This window comes from Mustela nigripes, chromosome 12, assembly GCF_022355385.1.
Source record: "Mustela nigripes isolate SB6536 chromosome 12, MUSNIG.SB6536, whole genome shotgun sequence".
Lineage (NCBI taxonomy): Eukaryota > Metazoa > Chordata > Mammalia > Carnivora > Mustelidae > Mustela > Mustela nigripes.
This window is the reverse complement of record NC_081568.1, coordinates 16,064,474-16,085,390: the sequence shown is the minus strand read 5'-3', so window position 1 is coordinate 16,085,390 and position 20,917 is coordinate 16,064,474. Positions and strand designations below refer to the sequence as shown.

General features: G+C 35.8%; 1 protein-coding gene across 3 annotated transcripts in view; it reads left to right on the top strand.

Moving 5' to 3' along the window:
- CDH18 (cadherin 18) overlaps positions 1-20,917 on the top strand; it is a 982,055-nt gene that overhangs the window by 24,617 nt on the left and 936,521 nt on the right. The gene's annotated exons all lie outside the window — the stretch shown is intronic.

Genomic DNA, 20,917 nt, shown 5'->3' with positions numbered 1-20,917 from the left:
AGCAGGGAGCCTGCTTCCTCCTCTCTCTCTCTTTGCCTGCCTCTCTGCCTACTTGTGATCTGTCTCTGTCAAATAAATAAATAAAATCTTAAAAAAAAAAAAAAAAAGAAAAGAAAAACAGTAAAGAGATTGTATTTGGAGGCGAGTTTTTACTTTCTGTCCTTCTTTGGTCCCTCCATTCCTTCCTTCCTTCCTTCCGTGTGGTTGGCTGGTGGGTCTGGATGCTGTGTTTGTAATTGTATCTTCTTCACATTTTCCTAGCAGATCTTTGAAAAAGATACTTAGCCTCATCTGATGTTTTGTAGAAACTCTTCAAAATAGGATATTTTGAAGAAATCCTATTCACTTCCACTTTTTCTTAGACTTTACATATGTCTTGCCCCTTTAAAAAAAAATAGTAAGTGAAAACACCTGGAAGTTTGATTTACGATCACATCTTTGGCTGTCACCATGTAGTCCCCTGTTTGCAAGGAGTAAGATTCTGATGAAGAAACCCTGTAACCTTGAGATGTCTGTTAACACGATCGGCAAAGCAGGGAAATTCCAGGTTAGAGACAGAATGTTAGAGAAAGCCAGTGAGCCACACAGGGCAAATGTCTCTTTCTGTTTTCATTAACAATGAGTGGAAACAAGACAGGGACTTTTGGCAGAAAATATAGACGGGCAATTACAACCTGAAGTTGGAGTAATTAGACCAATGTCTTCCCTGGCCCAGTTAGAATATAGAGGCAGGAAGGCAGTTAATGTGTTTCCACTGAGGAAGGAAAAACCTAGTTAGCAGATTTTGACACCTCTCTCAAAATCAGCAGCTGATAAAGCAACTGAGATCATCCCTGAGCAAGCTTTCTTCTAACCGAAGTCTCTTAAATGAATGCAAATGAAAGATGTATCCTGGAGGGATAAGAAAAAACATGATTCCATTAAAAAGAATACCATTTTAGATAACAGTATCTCTAACACTGTTAAAGTGTTCATGTAAGAGATTTAAATTTGTTGCTGTTTTTTCTTTTCATTTATTCATTTATTTATTTGTCCTGTATATACTTACTGGGACATGTTTAGCTTCAATTGTAGTTATAATAAATTACTCAAACTTTGAGTCTTAAAATAGCACAAATGTATTATTTTAGAATCCTGGGGTGGGTCTCTTGCCAGAATAAAAGCAAAAGGACAGCAGGGTCCATTTCTTTCTGAAGACTCTTAGGGGTAGGGACCAGTTTCATTGCTTTTTCAGGTTTCTAGCAGAATTCAGGTCCCTGTGGTTGTAGAACTTAGACTGCTGGTTGTTTCCAGTCTGTCAACTGACAGCAATTACCACCTTCTAGAGGTCGCCTACATGCCTTCTCCCACAACACCTTCTTCCCTTCTCAAAAACAGGAATTCCAGGTCTGAGCTTTGCACACTCTGAGTCTCTCCCCCTCTTCTTTCTGTTCTCCCATCTCTCACCATTCTGTCTTCCTCTGGAACTTCTAAGAGGTCATATGTTTAAGTTGAGTCAACCTTGATCATCCAGAATCATGTCCTACTTTTAATGTGCATAAACCTTATGCCATCTGCAAATTGCCTTTTGCCACTTGCATTAACACATTCACAGATTCCAGGCATTTGGACATGGGGATCTTTGGGAAACCATTATTCTGCCTACCACGAATCCCTGATATGTTCAGGTGTTTTGCTAGGGATCAAAAATAACATGCACGGTGAAAATTAAGATTACCTTTGGGGCCCTCCCCTCCAAAAAAAAAAAAAGATTGCCTTTGGGATCATTACTAGGTATGGTAGGCATATAATCACTGAGTCACATAAATGTAAAATGACACATGTGATGTGTCCTATAAAATACGCTATATTATGCTTTTGGTCTACTAAACTATTCACAAATATTAGGGGCTTAAAAAGAGCAAGCCCTTCATGCTATGTACTGTGATTTGTCAGGAAGAGACCATTTGCTCCAAGGCAGCTCTCCCTCTGGAATCCATTCCACAATAGCAGATACCCTCTGAGCATGTTAGGAAAGGAGAACATTGTGTATTGGATCTTAAAACTCCTGCCTCTAAACCTCTAAACCCACCTCTCACTGGTTAGCCTGGTCACACATCCACACCTAACTTCAACTTGACAGGAAAGATACAGGCCTACTATGTGCCTGGGAGAAAGACCAGAAATATTTGGAGGTTGCTAAGAATTACCACTAAATAGGTATGAGTAGGGATTGAAGAGGGAAGACCCATGCTGGTAAGAAATGGACGTTTCAGGGGAGCTTACTTGATCAGAATTGTCAGAGGAGCTTCCCTGACAAGTGCTTTTTTTTTTTTTTTTTGAGTTGGTGCCATGGGTTGAGAAGGACTTTTAAGAAGTGAAAGCCTAGGGGCACCTGGGTGGCTCAGTGGGTTAAGTCTCTGCCTTCAGCTCAGGTCATGATCCCAGGGTCCTGGGGGAGGGCTCAGCAGGGATCTTGCTTCTACCCCCCCTGCCCCCGCCTGCCTCTCTGCCTACCTGTGATCTCTGTCTGTGAAATAAATAAATAAAATATTAAAAAAAATAAATGAGTGAAAGCCTAATTACCATGTCCATTAAGTGTTTGTCATGGACTGAATGTTTGAGTCCCCACAAAATTTGTAAGTTGAAATCTAATCCAAAGGTGATGGTATTAGAAGATGAAGCAATTGGGAAGAAATTAATACAGGAGGTGGAACCTTCATGATGGGATTAGTGACCTTTTCAGGAGAGGCTAGAGAGGAAGCTGGCTCTGTCTCGCCTACACAAGACTGCACAGGAAGTTGGCAGTCTGCAGCCTGGAGGACGACTTTCATGAGAACCTAACCATATTGGCACCCTCATATCGGATTTCAGCCCCCAGAACCGAGAAATAAATATCTTCTATTGCTTATAAGCCACTCTATGGCAACTTGTTACTGGAGCCCTAACTGACTAAGACAGTGTTTATACTTCTATTCTTCACAGTTCTGGCCATAAGCACTACTTTAAAATATATATATATATATATTTCTCTATTTTAGAGAAAGAGAGAGAGAAGGGTGGGTGGGGAGAGAGAGGGAATCTCAAGCAGACTCCATGTTGAGTGTAGAGCCTGATGTGGGGATTGATCTTAAGACTGTAAGATCATGACCTAAGCTGAAACTAAGAGTCAGATGCTTGACCAACTGAACCACTCAGGCATGCCTATAAGCACTACTCTGATTGTCATGGACAGAAAGAGTAGGAGTAAAGATCCACCTTGATATATAAAATATGTATTCTTGTAAAGCAAGAGGAAAAAACATAGAAAAAAACCCAGTAAACTGTGAATGACGATTCCCCAATGGCTTGAATAATTTCAAGAGGAAAGAAAATTGAGTTGTTACCTAACTGTGGTTGTATAAACATGATCCCTATAAAAGTCCTTGGTATTTAGATTTGCTTTAGATCTACAAAAAGCAGTTTCGTTTCTGCAAAACTTCCTTCAATTACATTAATTTGAATTCTATGTGCTTTATAATGTTGATAAACCACTTTGTTGAGATTTTATATTGCATTCTATGCAATAAGCTTAATATTTGTATAGTTTTATATTTGAATATAAGTAAGTCATATTTGAATAAATAATTTAAGAGTTCTCACACCTATGAGTTTTTGTATTCTTCTTTCCTTTTTAAAACAGGTCTGTGCATTACAGCACAAAATGGTGAAAACCCAGGTCTAGGTTACTATACTACCAGATTCGCCTGGCTAATTCTGTTCCATTCGTAAGATCTCTGACATTTCTTACTGTGAGTTGCTTTCAAGGACCTCACAAGAATGAAATGAAGCACATAAGTAGAATTAGTCACCACTACCAGAGCAAGTTCCTCCGAGCACTGTAATTACTTGCCCACGAGATTCTGTAGGAACTAAGCATCATCCATTAACTCACTGAGATCTGTCTCCATGCTGTCTGCCCTGCTCTCTTCCCTGGCATGCTGATGAGGATGGAGATCATCAACAGATCCCCTTTCCCTCATTTCCCAGTTGGATTGGACCAATATGAAGCTCCAGTACAAGAGCAGAGAAGGGAGAGAGGCTGAATTCCATGTTATCTATTTTCTTGTTCTCCTCCCTAAATCATTCCCTTCAGGCTGGAAGTGTCTCTTGACCAAAAGGCACTTCGCTTCTCAAGGCTGCTCATCTCCAAGACTCTTACAGAGTTCCAGTAACAGATTCCTTTTCTTAACCCCTCAAGCCTAAGGGAGGCAATGGTCTATAATTACTGGCCTTGCCTGGTTGTTTTTCTACAATTTGTCCATGACTTTGTGAAAAGAACATTTATTAAACACAACTCTGATTATCCTAATATTGTTTTGTTAGGGCTCTAATATACTTCATGATGACAGATTCTTCTATTAAAATCTCATTCGATTTCTAGCATGGTGTGTGAATGCATGTGCTCAATAGATATTTCTTTGATAGATAACATTAACACTAGCAAGAAGTATTGATTAAATCAAAAATTAAAATTCAGATCTAGATAAGGACAATTCTTTTTGGCTACACTATTGTTTTAAAGATATCTTTAGCTTTTATTTATTTTAACCCCTATTTCATGGGTATTATTAAACTTCCGTAGGTTAAAATCCAAGCTGCCAAGTTTTGAAGAAATAGTTATTTAAATTACTTTTGCATAGATGGTGGGGCTCTCATTCTTGAAGTTGTGTTTTCAATAGAAGTGAGGATGCATTAGCAGTTTCTCAAATATGCCCAATATTTGTCTTATTATTGTTGCAATAACATAGCTGTCTATAGTTATCTTTTGATCCCAGAGTATGATTAGCCAGATCCTTCTACATAAAGTTAATGATAACTAATGTTAAATCTTTAAACATGACAAGTATAATAAATCTCAAAATTGAGCAAACTATTTTATATGAGAGAATCCTTGTCTTCAAAATATTTGGATTAATCAGTAGATTTTAAAGGACCCCTTAAATACAGGGGAATGTTGATCTCAAGGATTTTAGATGCATTAGAAAATTTTTATATCAAAGATGAACTAAAAATGTCATTGATATTTTATAGTTAACCTACTGTATGTATGTTGAAAAAATGTGGTTTGCTGCTATTTTTCAATAAGAATTCATCATCTATGACAATTATGCTGGAGTATAATAAGTACATAATAAAACATAGAAGGCTCTTGCACACATTTTAAGTACCCACAGATCCTATTAGACCTCAATAACTCTCCATTCCCACTACTATTGCCTTGGATTAAAATGAGTTCTGCTGTCACCTGAATTCTTGTAATAGTCCATTCGACTAGTTTTCAAGTTGCATTGACTTTTGGCCTGCCACATTTCCTTTTCTATCTGGTAGCTAAGATAATTTTTCAAAAGAACATATTTAATCTCCTCACATTATTGCTTAAAATTCTGTAATGTAAAATTCTGTGATGAATAAGTTTAAGATAAAGTACAAACTCTTTAATTTTATTTTATTGTTATTTTTTCAAACTCCTTATTTTTAAATATATAAGATTTTCTGATTTTTAACCCATGCTTACTTCTGTAACCTATAAACTTCAGTCTTTCTTAAGAGTCTTTTTTGGGGCGCCTGGGTGGCTCAGTGGGTTAAAGCCTCTGCCTTCAGCTCAGGTTGTGATTCCAGGGTCCTGGGATGGAGCCCCGCATTGGGCTCTCTGCTCAGTGGGGAGCCTTCTTCCCCCTCTCTCTCTGCCTGCCTCTGTGCCTACTTGTGATCTCTCTCTGTCAAATAAATAAATAAAATCTTTTAAAAAAGAGTCTTTTTGAGTGTTTTATTGATTAATCATTCTAACAATTAAGTCCTTGCTACCCTCCTAAAACTATAGCGAGTTGATGTTTTGTTGTCATTACCTAGAAAGAAAATAAAAGTTAGAAGACACACAGGTACCCAGTCTTACAAATTTTGTGTTTTGCTGGGGAGATAAATGTATGTATTTTAAAAATAATATATATTTTATATATGTATATATGACACATGTAAACATAAAACATGTATGCAGCTATATACATGTATATATGTATCCATAGTTTTTAGTTATATGAAATAATTACATATATAGCGTGCATATATATATATATATATATTTATATATATATATAAATACAAATGTGTCTGTGTCTAGACATATTAGGCTGGAATATAATAATATAGACATATAGGCATGCAGTTATATATATTTAAGTACACATAATTATATGAAAATATATTACAAATCTATTAATCAAATATGGCAATAAACTATTTCTCTTTTTACATGAAGTAACTATATGTCTGTATGTATGTATATCATAATTATTTAATATAATAAAAATTAACTCTAAGAATATCATACAAACATTTAAAAAAGCATTTAGATATATTTAAATTTGTGAGATATTTTATTATCTTCGTCATATTTTAATGTAAACTTTCACGAGCACCTTCATGGGCTTTGAACAGGCTATGGATTTATATTTGAGAATCACTGTAAGTATTTTGTAGGAACTGTTTCCTCTGCCAGATGTTTCTCTTTCCTCCAGTTACCATCACAGTTCCATATAGAATGAGACGTCTTTTCCTTCCATTGGACCATTACATTTTCGCTTCAATTTCGTTTCTCGATTAAGCTTTTCCTAAACTCTCCAAAGCTGAATGGTTTCTCACTCTGTTCTTACTGTGTTGCAGAGCATTCACTCTTATCCCTATTGTGCTTGTGATGTGTTGTGTTTTCCCTTATGTTTCTTTTCCCCAGTTCACTTATGATTCTCGAGATCAGAACATGAGTCTTCTTTACCAAGATGGGTTTATTGCTGGCTATCATACCCAGGCCTAGGGTAGTTACAAATAAAAACTGGATAGATCATTGACCACATCACAATTTCAGGTGGTAAATCACATTTAGGAGTATTATGAAAGGCTGATTTACTGAACCTGCTTTTCTCCAGTTACGAAGAGAGATGCCAATATGTTTTTCCCTTCTTTGAGTCTAGCCTTACTGGGCAAGTGTCAGTTATGTTTTCCTTGGCTTAATTGGGAAAAAAAAAATCTAACTGTGAGATAGGCATTATTATGAAGAACAGATAAATCAATAACTGGTTGACCTTTACTGTCCTAGAACTTGATTCTTACCTCTTTTAAATAATCAAACACGGGCACCTGGGTGGCTCAGTGGGTTAAGCCACTGCCTTCGGCTCAGGTCATGATCTCAGGGTCCTGGGATCGAGTCCCGCATCGGGCTCTCTGCTCAGCAGGGAGCCTGCTTCCTCCTCTCTCTCTCTCTGCCTGCCTCTATGCCTATTTGTGATCTCTCTCTGTCAAATAAATAAAATAAAATCTTTAAAAAAAAATTTTCAAAAAAATAAATAAAAATAAAAAAAATCAAACACAAAATATTTGAATATGTACATTTAGAACATATTCTGTCTATAATAATTGTAAGTGCATATAGAATTTTTTTCTTAAAAAGTACCCTTGAATTTACTTCATAAATATACACACAAAATTCAACAAAATATTAGCATTGTAATTGAGTCTTATCTTCAATTTAGGGATTACTTTTGAATGGGAAGTGATGGTTACTTAGATGTCATTTCTATGTGCTATCTCTAAAAATCATTAATATCCATATTTACTATCAAATGAAATAATTTTCAAAAGTACAGATATTTTTAATTTTAGTCTGGCTATTTTTACAAATCATAGGTAATGTAACATTATAGAACATTAGTTTTGGGCCTAATTAAAAAAGAAAACTATTATTGGCTCCCTATATACTTAAAACTTTCAGATTTTTTTTTCTCCCTCAGTCATAAAGCATGCATTAAATTGGCACTCTATTTTTAATATATAATTTATAAATCTATTGTATAACCTCAACACATTGCATTATACATAAGGCTTTATTGTCTGTGTTTAAAATTATAGCTTTCTTTTTCCTAACTTTATTCGTTTCCTTATTTTTTATTTTAAATGTATTAAAACAAAGAGTTGGACATAGATATTATTAAAAGTAGTATTTTTGTATTCAAACAAAGAATTGGACATAGATATTATTAAAAGTAGTTGGGACACTAAGAAGAAAAATAAATGCTGGTTAACAGAGTAAATATGAGGTCATACACTGAAATTTGAACGAATCTGCTCCAATCTTTATTTTGTTTTGCAGCAGGTCACCATCATATTTCACCTGGGAAAATTGCAGACATTTCATTCTCATGCTTTAAACATGGGAATGAGAATGTTCCAATATTAGATAAAGAATGCTACCAAATTCTATGCCAATTTCATAATTAATAGTGAAATCCCTCTTCATACATAGGTTGATTCTTTGACTCTCCTGGGCTTTCAGATTCTAGTCTATGTGCATTGGCTTTTAATCTATCACCATTTTCCCTTTATCCAGCATTTTAAAATCTGCTTTCTGTCAGAATGCCAGTCAGTGAGTATAAGAGCATGATTCTTAAATAATGCATTTTGAAGCATGGTATTTTTTTCCCCACCTTGAATAAAGTTGTTTTTTGCTTTTTTTTTTTCTTATCTTTCATCAGATTCATCTCTTTTTTATTGAAGGCATTTATGGGAATACCAGAGAACCTGCTCTCTCCGTCAAACACAGGCAAATAACTTCAGAAAACTAGCCACTGAGGCCTAATTCTTTTCTTCAGTGGTTTATCAATTTCCACTTCCCAGTACTGGCCAAGTGGGTATTTTACTTGCTGGAGGTGAGGAAGTTTAAAACAAATCAGTGTTTCCTCAATATTCTTGGTTGAAAAGGCCGATGTCAAATCTCTATCTTGTTTCTTACAATGCCATCTTTTTTTTTTTTAACTCACAGCTTATTTTGCACGTGAGTTCTAGCTTCCTTCTATAACCTATTCACACACAATCTTTCCCAACTGTGCTGTGTGCTTGTGAATACTTCTCCAATTTGTAAGTGTCTCTTTGAATTAGCATCTCTCTATTTGTAATATGTTTGGCCAGAATCAAATCTGGCAGGACAAAGAGGGAAATAGGTTCAGCAATAAACCTAATCACCTGTGTACTGAGAAGCCTTGCACATGGTTGATCTTGATCATTGAGAATGAAGTATATTAATGCATATTTATTGAAAAATCTCAAGAATTCATTTCATAGATGCTTGAAAGAAAAGAAAAGAATGTTCTATATTCTAAGAGCATTTACAGAAAAAGCAAAATAAAAACTAGCTCTAAATATTCGAAGAATAGTTTCTTCGGAAAAACTTTACTACAAACAGATTTTCCTTTCTATTCTTTCTTCTTTCTATTCTATTCTTCTTCTATTCTTACTCAGAATACACATAGCAGGATCATTGCAAATATTGAAAATCTAAAATTCAGTTTGTCTATATCCAGCGAGTTGAAATTACTTGTTATATTTTGTGTCTGAAGTGATAAATGATAAGCTAAACCCCAAAGAGAAGAAATATCAAAGCAATCAGAGCAAATCACTATAGTTTAAAAAATATTTTCCCCTGCTATCTCTCCTGTGATTTTCACAGAGTGTAAATCTACTTTTAACTCTCTGCATGCCATTCCAGCATATTCAGACCTTGACTAAGAGTATAATGTCTAACTATATGATGCTCATTCTTCAAAAATATTGTGGAGGAGGAAATCATATTTATCAAAGGAGCAGAATGTTGAAGAGACTTGTATTTTTTAAAATTTTCATTCTGATGAGCTCTATAATTCACTTACAATACAACCATATTAATTTTTTATGACTATGAGATACAAGAACCGAGGTCTACTTTGCACCTGCACTGGCATTTGTGTCTCCTCATTTGCTTAATCATAATTTTATTTTAAATTTTTTCTATAGTCTTTTAATTATTTTAAGAGAATTTTTTTCATTTTTTTGTAAGCTATCTTAATTTCACTGTGTAGAAGACAAAACTGTGAATAAAGTCATTTAAAGATTGGCATTTTTCCAGTCGTTATCTATCATTCTATCTCACCTGTTAACCCATTTTACCAACAAACACTTTTTTGGTAAAATAAAAGTTTTAATGATATAATTAATTGTAATGATATAATTTAATGATACAGTTAAATTCATTTTAATTTAGTTTTAATGCTATAACTTGATAGATCAAGGATTTTGTGTGAAGCTGATATAGCCTGTGTCTTAAACACAGAAAGAGTGTTCTAGGTAGGTTGATACATGGTAAGGGGAAATTGGACAATTTTTCAGTCCCAAATGGAACTTAAGGCTCCAAAAATTTCATGAGGTTTTTTTTACAGTATTGTTGAAATCTTCACTGTTACATTTATGAGTTTCCTACCTTGTTCTGACCTCAAGTAGTCTTCATTTCTGGTTTTGAACTACCTTCAGTGGATAGAGGATAGTATTTAATCCCAAAGAGAGCTGAGCATCTGCCAAGTACCAGATAACACATAGTCCCATTCCAAATGGCTAGAACTTGGAATCAAGAATGTGAGAGCTGAGCTCACTCTACCACCACTGATGTCTTTAATGATTAGAAACATTCAAAAGGAACCTCAGATGACCAAGTCAAAGGCCTTATTTTCCACCATCAGTTGTTTTTATTGGCATGTACTTGATCAAGGTCATCATCCCTGATATTGAGGTTATGCTCAGACTGAATTATTTCATGGTTTAGTTTCTGTCAGAAGCAAGTCTGGAGCTGAATCCTACTGGTGATCCTAACTGTTCATAGTTGACAGCTGATGCTGTGTCATGTTTATCAACCTGATCTACCTCTAATAGATCAAGTTGAACAGAATTGCAACCCATTTACAGGTGTTTTTTCTTTTTCCTCTCTTTTTTTTTTTTCCAACCCTCCTAATATTTTGTATTATTTCAAAATGTGATTGGTATGTTGGGATAAACATATCTAAAACATTGAACTTGCTCAGAATTTCATAACATCATGTATGACATGATGAATATCACTTAAAACCATGCCTGGTGTGTAGGACTGTTCAGTAATAAATTGCTATGACGATGATGATGATGATGGTGATGATGATGACAATTACATGAACTTTACTCGGTTTGTGTTGACATGTAATTAGGATTCCCACGTTTTTCAAGATAATTCAAAACAATGTGAGATAATAGTAAAAGCTTTAGTGAAATCAAATATGATTTGGGGGTAGAAAGAGATGTTAATATAATTAGTTCAGAGATCAAAATTTAGACACTAAACATTTAGGTAGTTTGTTAGTTTTATTAAATAAATATTTTGGGGCATCTCAGTGGCTCAGTGGGTTAAGCCTCTGCCTTGGGCTCAGGTCATGATCTCAGGATCCTGGATCAAGCCCCACAGTGGGCTCCCTGCTCAGCAGGGACCCTGTTTCCCCGCCCCACCGCCTGCCTCTCTGCCTACTTGTGATCTCTCAACCTGTTAAATAAACAAATAAAATCTTAAAAAAATATTTTGACAGTTTATCTGTAAAGAAATATAATTCAGTTCTTTCACTTTTGAGTTAAAGAAACTGAGGCTTGTATAGGTTAAGAAACTTATCTGCACTCGTTCTAATTGGATAGGACAGAGTCAGGTCCCCAATCAGATTTTCAAGCTACCTCAGTCTTCCTTCTTCTACAACAAATTGCTTTATCCTTTGTTTATTATTTTCTAGAAAGTGTATTTGTGTGGTGATGGTAGTAGAGAGCAATATACATTACATAATTTTAAAAACTATATTACCTAACATAAATCTTTTATTTAACACTTACCAGAGAAAATTCTTTCCTTGGATTTTTGTTTTAAATGTACTTCTACCTCTTTCCCAAATGCTCAAAAAGCCCTAACCATCAGCTTCCATTACCTTCAAATACAAAAAAACAAATTTCTCATTGCTTTATTATGGAAAACATATTGTCAGAAGATCTTATGATTCCTAGTTTTGACATATAAAGCTTTTTTTAAGGTTTTGCAAGAAGCATTATCAATGGCATTTTAGAGCTGCAAGCTAACATAAATTCTACATAAGTAATCTCATGGCTGAGACAATATAACAAGGCAGCACAGAGGTTCAGAAAAGGAACCCATTTTCTCTTTAGTTTCATGATAACAATTCATTTCAAATGAGGATCGATTAGGAAAATTTAGTTTTCATAAAATTTTCTCAGATGTCTGTGCCTGAGAACTTTGGTTACCAGATCTTGGCAAAGTCGATTTGTATTCATTGAGTCCCAGAATGAGGCCGCCACAGTGCAAAGATCAAAAAGTCCGCAACAGAAGTGATTATCAATTTCACACGATATACGATTTCAAATTAGCTAACTTCTATATTCTTTTTTCTTCTCTACTTCCACGAAGAAGCTTAGGGGCCGACATGAGATTCATTTATATGCAGTAAACAAAATGAAATTTCTTTCTGCCACTACTCCCATCCTCAAAGAATAGACGATTGTGGCAGAGATTAATGGTCATGATTAACTCCCTACAGGTTGTGGCTTCATGCCCCAGTGGTTATTCTGTCATTATTCCGCATGAGACGTTACAAGAGCCACATACGCTTTCAGCCACAAAGCCAGACAAGACCAAGAGGTCAAGCTACTTAGTAGCTTGATAGTCCCTCATTCTGGCAAGTGTACTTCTGAAAAAACCATTGCAATTACATAATTAAAGTGTTATCATGGATATATTAGGTTATGCAGTTGAGTCTATTATGAAGAATAATAGACTGAAATCAAGAGATGAAAGCACTATTTCCCTTTAAAGAACAAAGCATACCTACATGATGAATACGTTGGACAACTAGCTTTGATCAAAGTCATTAGTAGTTTTAAATTCAGCTCTTACCCACTGTGCCCCCCCATTCTTGTTTTAGAATGTTCTGCTTTGTAAATTGTAGATTTGGAATTTCTGTCCATTTCTTTATTCACATCTTTTTTGTCTTATGTTTTTGAACAACGGGACATTTAGTTTATCAGTATCTCTACACTTTTCTTTCTGTTGGCAAAGTCATAATTCTTTAAGTTAGTCAATGAGAAAAAGTGCATTTTCTATTACAAAATAGAATGTTGACCACGTTAAATTTTCTAAAACACGAAAAGCAGATCAATTTCTATTTTATGTTGGGAAATACTTATAAATTTAAAATAAGCCTGTTCCTAAGCTTTTCCATATTCCACAAATAGATTTCTACTAAATATTAGTTCAGTTCCTTAGATATTGGGATATGGTCAGGTAGGATGCCGCCATCTCTCACCTGCATAGGCAAATGTAGTCAGATTTTGTTGCTACAGAGAACGGTACAAATATTTCCCAAGGTAGGAAATTTGAACAAACTTTCCTTTGCACTTTCATTCTTCAAAAAAAAAACAAACACTTTTTTTTTTTTTCCTCCTCTAAAGCCTTTTATGTACACTGGAAAGAGGGCATTGGTTGCATTTTAACTGTTGGCTTTGGTGTCAGTTTAATTCTAGATGTTCAGTATTTGAATTATAAGTCTTTAATTTTTCATGACTTAGCATGTAAAAGATATTATAACTATAAGACCTTAACCCTCCATGTTGCACCAGTGAGTTTTCTCTTTCCTCCAATTCTCTTTTATAGTGTGTTTTTATAAAATCATATCTTACAGGAACATCTATTTTGTCATATATTTTTAAATGTGCCAAAGTACAACTAAATCATATGGGACAATATGGTTTAATTATATGTGTAAAATTTAAATAATAGAATTCAATACTTTCCCAACTTAAAAAAGTTATTAAAGGAATATTAACATTGTTTAAGAATTAATAACATAGTTATGGAAATCTATCTCTGTTCTATAACCATTATGTTGTAATCATAAATATTTTGTTGCAATTTAATATAAATGCATATATTTCTGGGAACATAAATATTATTTAACTTTGCTTTACCTTATGTTTAAATTTCTTAGTAATAAACTGAAAATAGGAGCCTAGACCCAGGACGATACAATTTTGCATGTGAATCAAAAGGGAGATATTATTCTAAGGGAATGTTACATTCAGAGTTTCAGTGGAAAGTCAAACTGGAATTCACTGAGAAGTTTCAGAGTCTGAATATTTGGTGATCATTTAACAGGATAATTCCTAAGCTATTCAAAATGCCGTGATTTGGTTACAAATATAATCTACAGGGTCATTCCATAGGGCTTTGCAATTCGAACTGGCCATAAGGTGAATGGTGGGAAAGGCCTTTGCATACTGCTACTATCTGATCTCGGAAATGAAGTCATTTTGGGACTGATTTTAAAAGTAGAAACCAGGGGCACCTGGGTGGCTCAGTAGATTAAAGCCTCTGCCTTTGGGTTGGGTCATGATCCCAGGGTCCTGGGATTGAGCCCCAAATTGGGAATCTCTGCTCAGCAGGGAGCCTGCTTCCTCCTCTCTCTCTGCCTGCTTCTCTGCCTACTTGTGAACCCTGTCAAATAAATAAATAAAATCTTAAAAAAAATTAAAAAAATAAAAAGTAGAAAGCACGGGCACCTAGGTGGCTCAGTCGGGTGAGCCATCAACCATTGATTTTTGGCTCAGGTCAAGGTCCCAGGGTCCTGCGATCAAGCCCTACCGGGGCTCACTCAGTGGGTAGTCTGCCTGGGATTCTCCTTGGCCCCTCGCCCCCCTCTTAAATAAATAAATAAATAATTTTAAAAAATCAATAAAAATAAAAAAAGAAAACAAACATTGATTGTAAAATGGAACATTTTTCAGTATTCACATTTACTACAAGGGTGTGATTCCATTCTTATCTATGGCTATTATATTATTAAAAATTTTCTTGTAACTGCCCAGTAGAACAATATGTGTGTATACATCTATGCACATGTAAATACAGAAAACTATACACACATATCCATATACCCTAACACAAATCAGAAAAATACAGTTAAAGAAGGCATTCAAAAGTCGATGAATGTTAAAGAAAACGTATCTGATAACTGGGCTAGTTACTAGACAAAGGCTCACCTCTTGCAAATGCTGGTTATCAAGTGAAGTATCTGGAGTATCCTTTCTGTTTAAACTTCGGCCTGTTCCAGAGAGAATTGGGATGAGAGTGGACATCCTGTTTCTATTATTTCCCTTATTTTTCTGACCAAGAGTCAAGCGTGGATTAATTTCATGCAATTTCTTCTCTTTTCTCCACATAAATCCTCAACATAAATTTTAATTTATTAGCAATTCAAAAGTCGGCCATATCTGTAGTGTCCACATCCATAAGTAAGGGGGCGCATGGCTGGATCAGTTGGGGAAGAAGGAATATGAGCATTCCATAAAGAGTGATTAAGTCCAGGACACAATATATAGGCAGGCCATTGGGTTGGTCCTTAGCTAAATGATCAACAGGAAACCACCTAGACATTCTAATGCACTGTTAGGTGGTGAGATGGAAAATGAAACATCACATCCTCTTGTTCACCTCTGAGGATTTGCAGCTATGACACAAAAGAAAAAGAGAAATTAGACATTTCTGAGCAAAACTGTACTTACAAATTTGCCACTGTTATGGGTCACTCTAAGATTGTAAGAGAAAGAGAAATCTACAAAATGAACTAAAACCTGGTACACAGAAGGTCCTGAAAGAGACCAGTGTTTGTCAAAGGACTAGATGGCGGATGACAAGCTCCCCCACCCCATGTAGAGGTGACTTGTGGACTTAGACCCATTTCGACCACCCCAGGCTCCAACTGGCTATTTTTATACAGAAGAAAGCTTTCCTATCTTCATGTCCTTCCCCAGGATCTTCTATAGCTTCCAAATCGAAAAGACCCCATACCCATTTGAAGCCGAATAAAGCTAGAACCACTAGAGCCCCCACCTTGAGTTTCCTGAAGAGTTAAATTGTAAGGATCTAAAATTACCCTCTTCCACTTTAAGCATCTGCCCTATCAACTTCCTGTAAGTTGAAAGCCTTCTCTGAAACACGTTACCTACAGTAATAACTTGCAGTGGCATAGGCTCACTCTGTTGGACCAAGCTCCTCCTTCAGCTCCCTTATGCCATTTCCTGCCTACTCACAAGAAGCACTTTGGAGCTCCAGCCTTAATTCCCAGGTGCCACTCAGGAGTACACAGTCAGAAGCATTAGGAAAGTTTAGTCTTGCCAAAACACTTCTCTCACTGTTTTCTTTTAGCTGTTTCCTTGTTAGTATTCACTGAATTCCGCACTCCCTGGGGGAACAATGGGTTTGTTCATTCAATATTCAACAAAAGGTTAGAAGGATCTTTCTGGCAACAGTGAGATAGGAAGGAGAGACGGGGGTTGGTGGCATGGGCTTCTTTCGGGGAATCATTCGCCTACAGTTTTAGTTCTTTCACAGAGGAAAAGAAAAGGTGGAGATTTGTCAAATAGTTTGTCATTGAAAATATCTAGTTGTTGGTGATTTTTTTTTAATAATTAGATTTATCTGTTCTTTTTCCTCATTGAAATTAAAACTTGAGAGAAGTTGGTAGCATTTTATCCAGGAATGGTGTAACAGTCTAAAAACTATTTCAACATCATTGTGTCTTTTAATGAAAAAGAAACCATGCATATTTCACTGATGTTCATTCAAAGAAATTCAGATAGTATTACTCTACCAATTTATAAAATGATAGAAGAAAATAAATCGAAATACTATTCATGGTCTCTGGAAAAAAAAAAATGTTTCGTTAACTAAAGTAAAGAGTTTGAGCCATAGGTAGATAACTGAAACTTACCTAGATATTTAGGTTTTTAAATACTAATTTACTTGGCTGTTTAGTTAACTCTAATTCCCTTCTACTCCAGAAGTGGTTTATAATACTGGACATTTTTAGTATCATGCAGGAAGTTTTTATGTATTTGTTTATTTACATTATTTATTCTGATTAGATTGGGTATCAGTAATTAAGAATTGCAGGTGGGTTTTTTTTTTTTTTTTGCCCTGTTTAAACATTTAAAAATTAAAAAATTAAACATTTAAAAATTTAAAAAATTATGTTAGAGGTAAGGCAGTCTCTACACATCCCTACAATAAATTGATGGTTAGCTTTATTCCTCCAATTATGAATATCTGTGACAATCCCTCCATGTTTCAGTGCTTAGGGAAAATGTGCAATGAATGAATTATATCTTCCATCAAGAATATTAATATTTGGGGCACCTGGGTGGCTCAGTGGGTTAAGCTGTGCCTTCGGCTCTGGTTATGATCCCAGGATCCTGGGATGGAGCCCCAAATCAGGCTCTCTGCTCAGCGGGGAGCCTGCTCCCCACCCACTCACCCCCGCCTCTGCCTGCCTCTCTGCCTACTTGTGATCTCTGCCAAATAAATAAATAAAATCTTAAAAAAATAAAGAATATTAATATTTGACAATCCAAAATCTATCCTGAACATGAATCCAAAGTCTACCCAATCAACATCTATCCATTTTGATAGAGGTGAAGTTCTCTTTAAAGTACAGCTTTTTGGGACGCCTAGTTGGCTCAGTTTGTTAAGCAGCTGCCTTTGGCTCAGGTCATGATCCCAGGATCCTGGGATCAAGTCCCACATCGGGCTCTTGGTTCAGCAGATAGCCTGCTTCTCCCTTGCACTCTGTCTGCTGCTCTCCCTGCTTGTACTTTCTCTCTCTGTTAAACGAATAGATAAAATCTTTAAAAAAAATACAGCTTATTCATCTATAAAAGGATAGTGGTTCTCCTGAAAAAGCATGTGCTATTAAAAAAAATCCTCCTATTAATGAAAATGTTTCACTACTAGGGAAAAACGTGTGTGCCTAGGGATTAGATACTAGATAACTTCAAACTCCTACATATTTTTGTCCTGAAAGAGTTTCAATTAAAAAGGATTTTTCAAGCTACAAATATATAGTTTAAAACCTAAGCATCACTCTGAAAATCCAATATTTGAGGAAATATTGCCTTTATTCAGAACTGTGATGGGTTTTTATTTTTTCTTACCAGTATTACAGGTCCTTGACATATCCCACATTGACACCCTCACCACCAATTTTTATGGAAACAGCAGAATGCCATTCAAACTCGGAGCTGTTTTTGCTCAAGCATCATTTTTGTCCCTCTAAATTGAAACTTTCCCGATCCTTTAGATTTTATAATCAATACAAAATTGGGTGAATATAAATCACTTTCTCCAACTAACCAATTGGTTATTACACTGTAGAAAATGTAGTATGGAAATTGCTATAGGAAAAACTTCTTTAGTCAGCATGTACTGAAAGACTTCCAGTTTTGTTCATAAGGAATAACTGCTACAAAAATTGTCTTTATGCATTAAAACATACTAGAAAAGTTGACAAAAATTATGAAACAGTGGTTTTAAACATTGCACAATAAACAGCACAATACTGAAAAAAGGGATCCAAATGAACTGAGGTATTTTCCCGGATGAAGTGCAGGAAATGGAGGGCAGAACATAGTTTATTCTTCTGGCTGAGTTTACAGAGACAAAAGTTACAATTTGGGGAAAGAGAAGGCCAAAATTGATGGGACAGATTTCTGGAGGAACATGCTGCACAAAGACCTCCAAAAAGATTCACTTTCAACTGAGAGGAAATGCCTGAAGGGTAAAGAAACCACTAGAAATGAGGGCATTTCACCAAGACAGCATGGTACTGGAACAAAAACAAAGGCATAGACCAGTGGAACAGAGTAGAGAGCCCAGATACAGACCCTCAACTCTATAGTCAATTAATCTTCGACAAAGCATGAAAAAATATATAGTGGAAAAAAGTCTCTTCAAGAAGTGGTGCTGGGAAAATTGGACAGCTATGTATAGAAGATGAAACTCGGCCATTTTACACTGTGCACAAAGATAAACTTGAAATGGATAAAAGACCTCAACATGAGGCAGGAATCTATCAAAATCCTAGAGGGCCACATACATAATCCTATATTTAAAGATGAAGTACTGCAAAGATGTTGATTCTCCTGAACAGTGAATTTAATCTTATCTATCTCTACCCAAATGCTGAATTGTCTTGGAATATGAAAAACAATTTTATAGTTCCATTGGCATACAAAAGAAATAAAAAGAATAAAAAACAAAAAAAAGAAAAAAAAATCCTAGAGGAGAATATATGCAGTAGCCTCTCTGACATTGGCCACAGCAACTTCTTTCAAGACATGTTTCCAAAGGCAAAGGAAACAAAAGTTAAATGAACTTTTGGGACTGCATCAAGATCGAAAGCTTCTGTACAGCAAAAGAAACAGTCAACAAAATAAAGAGGCAACCTAGGGAATGGGAAAAGATATTTGCAAATGACATTACCGACAAAGGGCTGATATCCAAGATCTATACAGAACTCCTCAAACTCCACACACACACAACAGATAATCACATCAAAAAATGGGCAGAAGACATGGACAGACATTTCTCCAAAGAAGACATACAAATGGCTAACAGACACATGAAAACATCATCATTAGCCATCAGGGAGATTCAAATCAAAACCACATTGAGATACCGCCTTATACCAGTTAGAATGGCCAAAATTAACAAGACAAGAAACAACATGTGTTGGAGAGGATGTGGAGAAAGGGGAACCCTCTTACACTGTTGGTGGGAATGCAAGTTGGTGCAACCAATTTGGAAAATAGTGTGGAGGCTCCTCAGAAAATTAAAAATAGAGCTACCCTGTGAACCTGCAATTATACTGCTAGGTATTTCCCCCAAAGATACAGATGTAGTGAAAAGAAGGGCCATCTGCATCCTAATGTTCATTGCAGCAATGGCCACATTCGCCAAATTGTGGAAAGAACCAAGATGCCCTTCAACAGACGAATGGATAAAGAAGATTTGATCCATATATACTATGGAGTATTATGCCTCCATCAGAAAGGATGAATACCCAACTTTTGTAGCAACATGGACGGGGCTGGAAGAGATTATGCTGAGTGAAATAAGTCAAGCAGAGGGAGTTAGTTATCATAGGGTTTCACTTACTTGTGGAGCATAAGGAATAACACAGAGGACATTGCGAGATGGAGAGGAGAAATGATTTGGGGGAAGTTGGAGGGGGAGACAAACCATGAGAGACTGTGGACTCTGAGAAAAAAATTGAGGGTTTTGGAGGGGAGAATGGGGGGTTGGATGAGCCTGGTGGTGGGTATTGTAGAGAGAATATATTGCATGGAGCATTGGGTGTGCTACATAAACAATGAATTTTGGGACACTGGAAAGATTAAAATAAAATAAAATAAAAATAAAATGATTATAGATTTAAAATAGAGAGATCAGCCTGGATTATCCAAGTGAATTACATGTAATAACATGAGTCTCTAAAAGTAGAATAGGAAGGCAGATTGGCCAGGAGAAATGTGGCAGCAGAGGAAAAAAGCTTGAGATTCTAAGCATGAGAGGCTTTGACCTGCTTGTTGGCTTTGAAAATGAAGCAAAGGGGTCAAAGCACAAGTCAAGAAATAAAGTTGGCTCCTTAAAAGCTAGAAACAATCTGTAGTCAGCAGTCAGTAAGTGACCAGAAACTCAGCTCTACACCCTCAAGGAATTGAGTTCTTCCAACAAAAAGAATGAAAAAGAAAATGGTTTCTCTCTGGTCTATTTGTTGAGATATAGTACTATATCCTAGTGTTTGTTATTGAAGTTCATTTTCTTAGTCCAATTATTTTTGGACCGTATATTTTTAACAGTTTTGCACTTCCCAGTAAAAAAGATAGTGTGAGACAATGAAATTTTATCATGGATTTCTGATCATAAAAGATAGGCTATAGTTAGAACAAAGTGCAAGGCTCAAGAACAAAATAATCAGGGTGCCTGGGTGGCTTAGTTAAACGACTGCCTTCGGTTCAGGTCATGATCCCAGACTCGTGGGATCGAGTCCCGAGTCGGGCTCCCAGCTCCATGGGGAGTCTGCTTCTTCCTCTTACCTTCTCCCCTCTCATGCTCTCTCTCACTCTCTCTTTCAAATAAAAAAAGAAAATATTAAAAATAAATATTAAATATTTATATATATTTTTATTT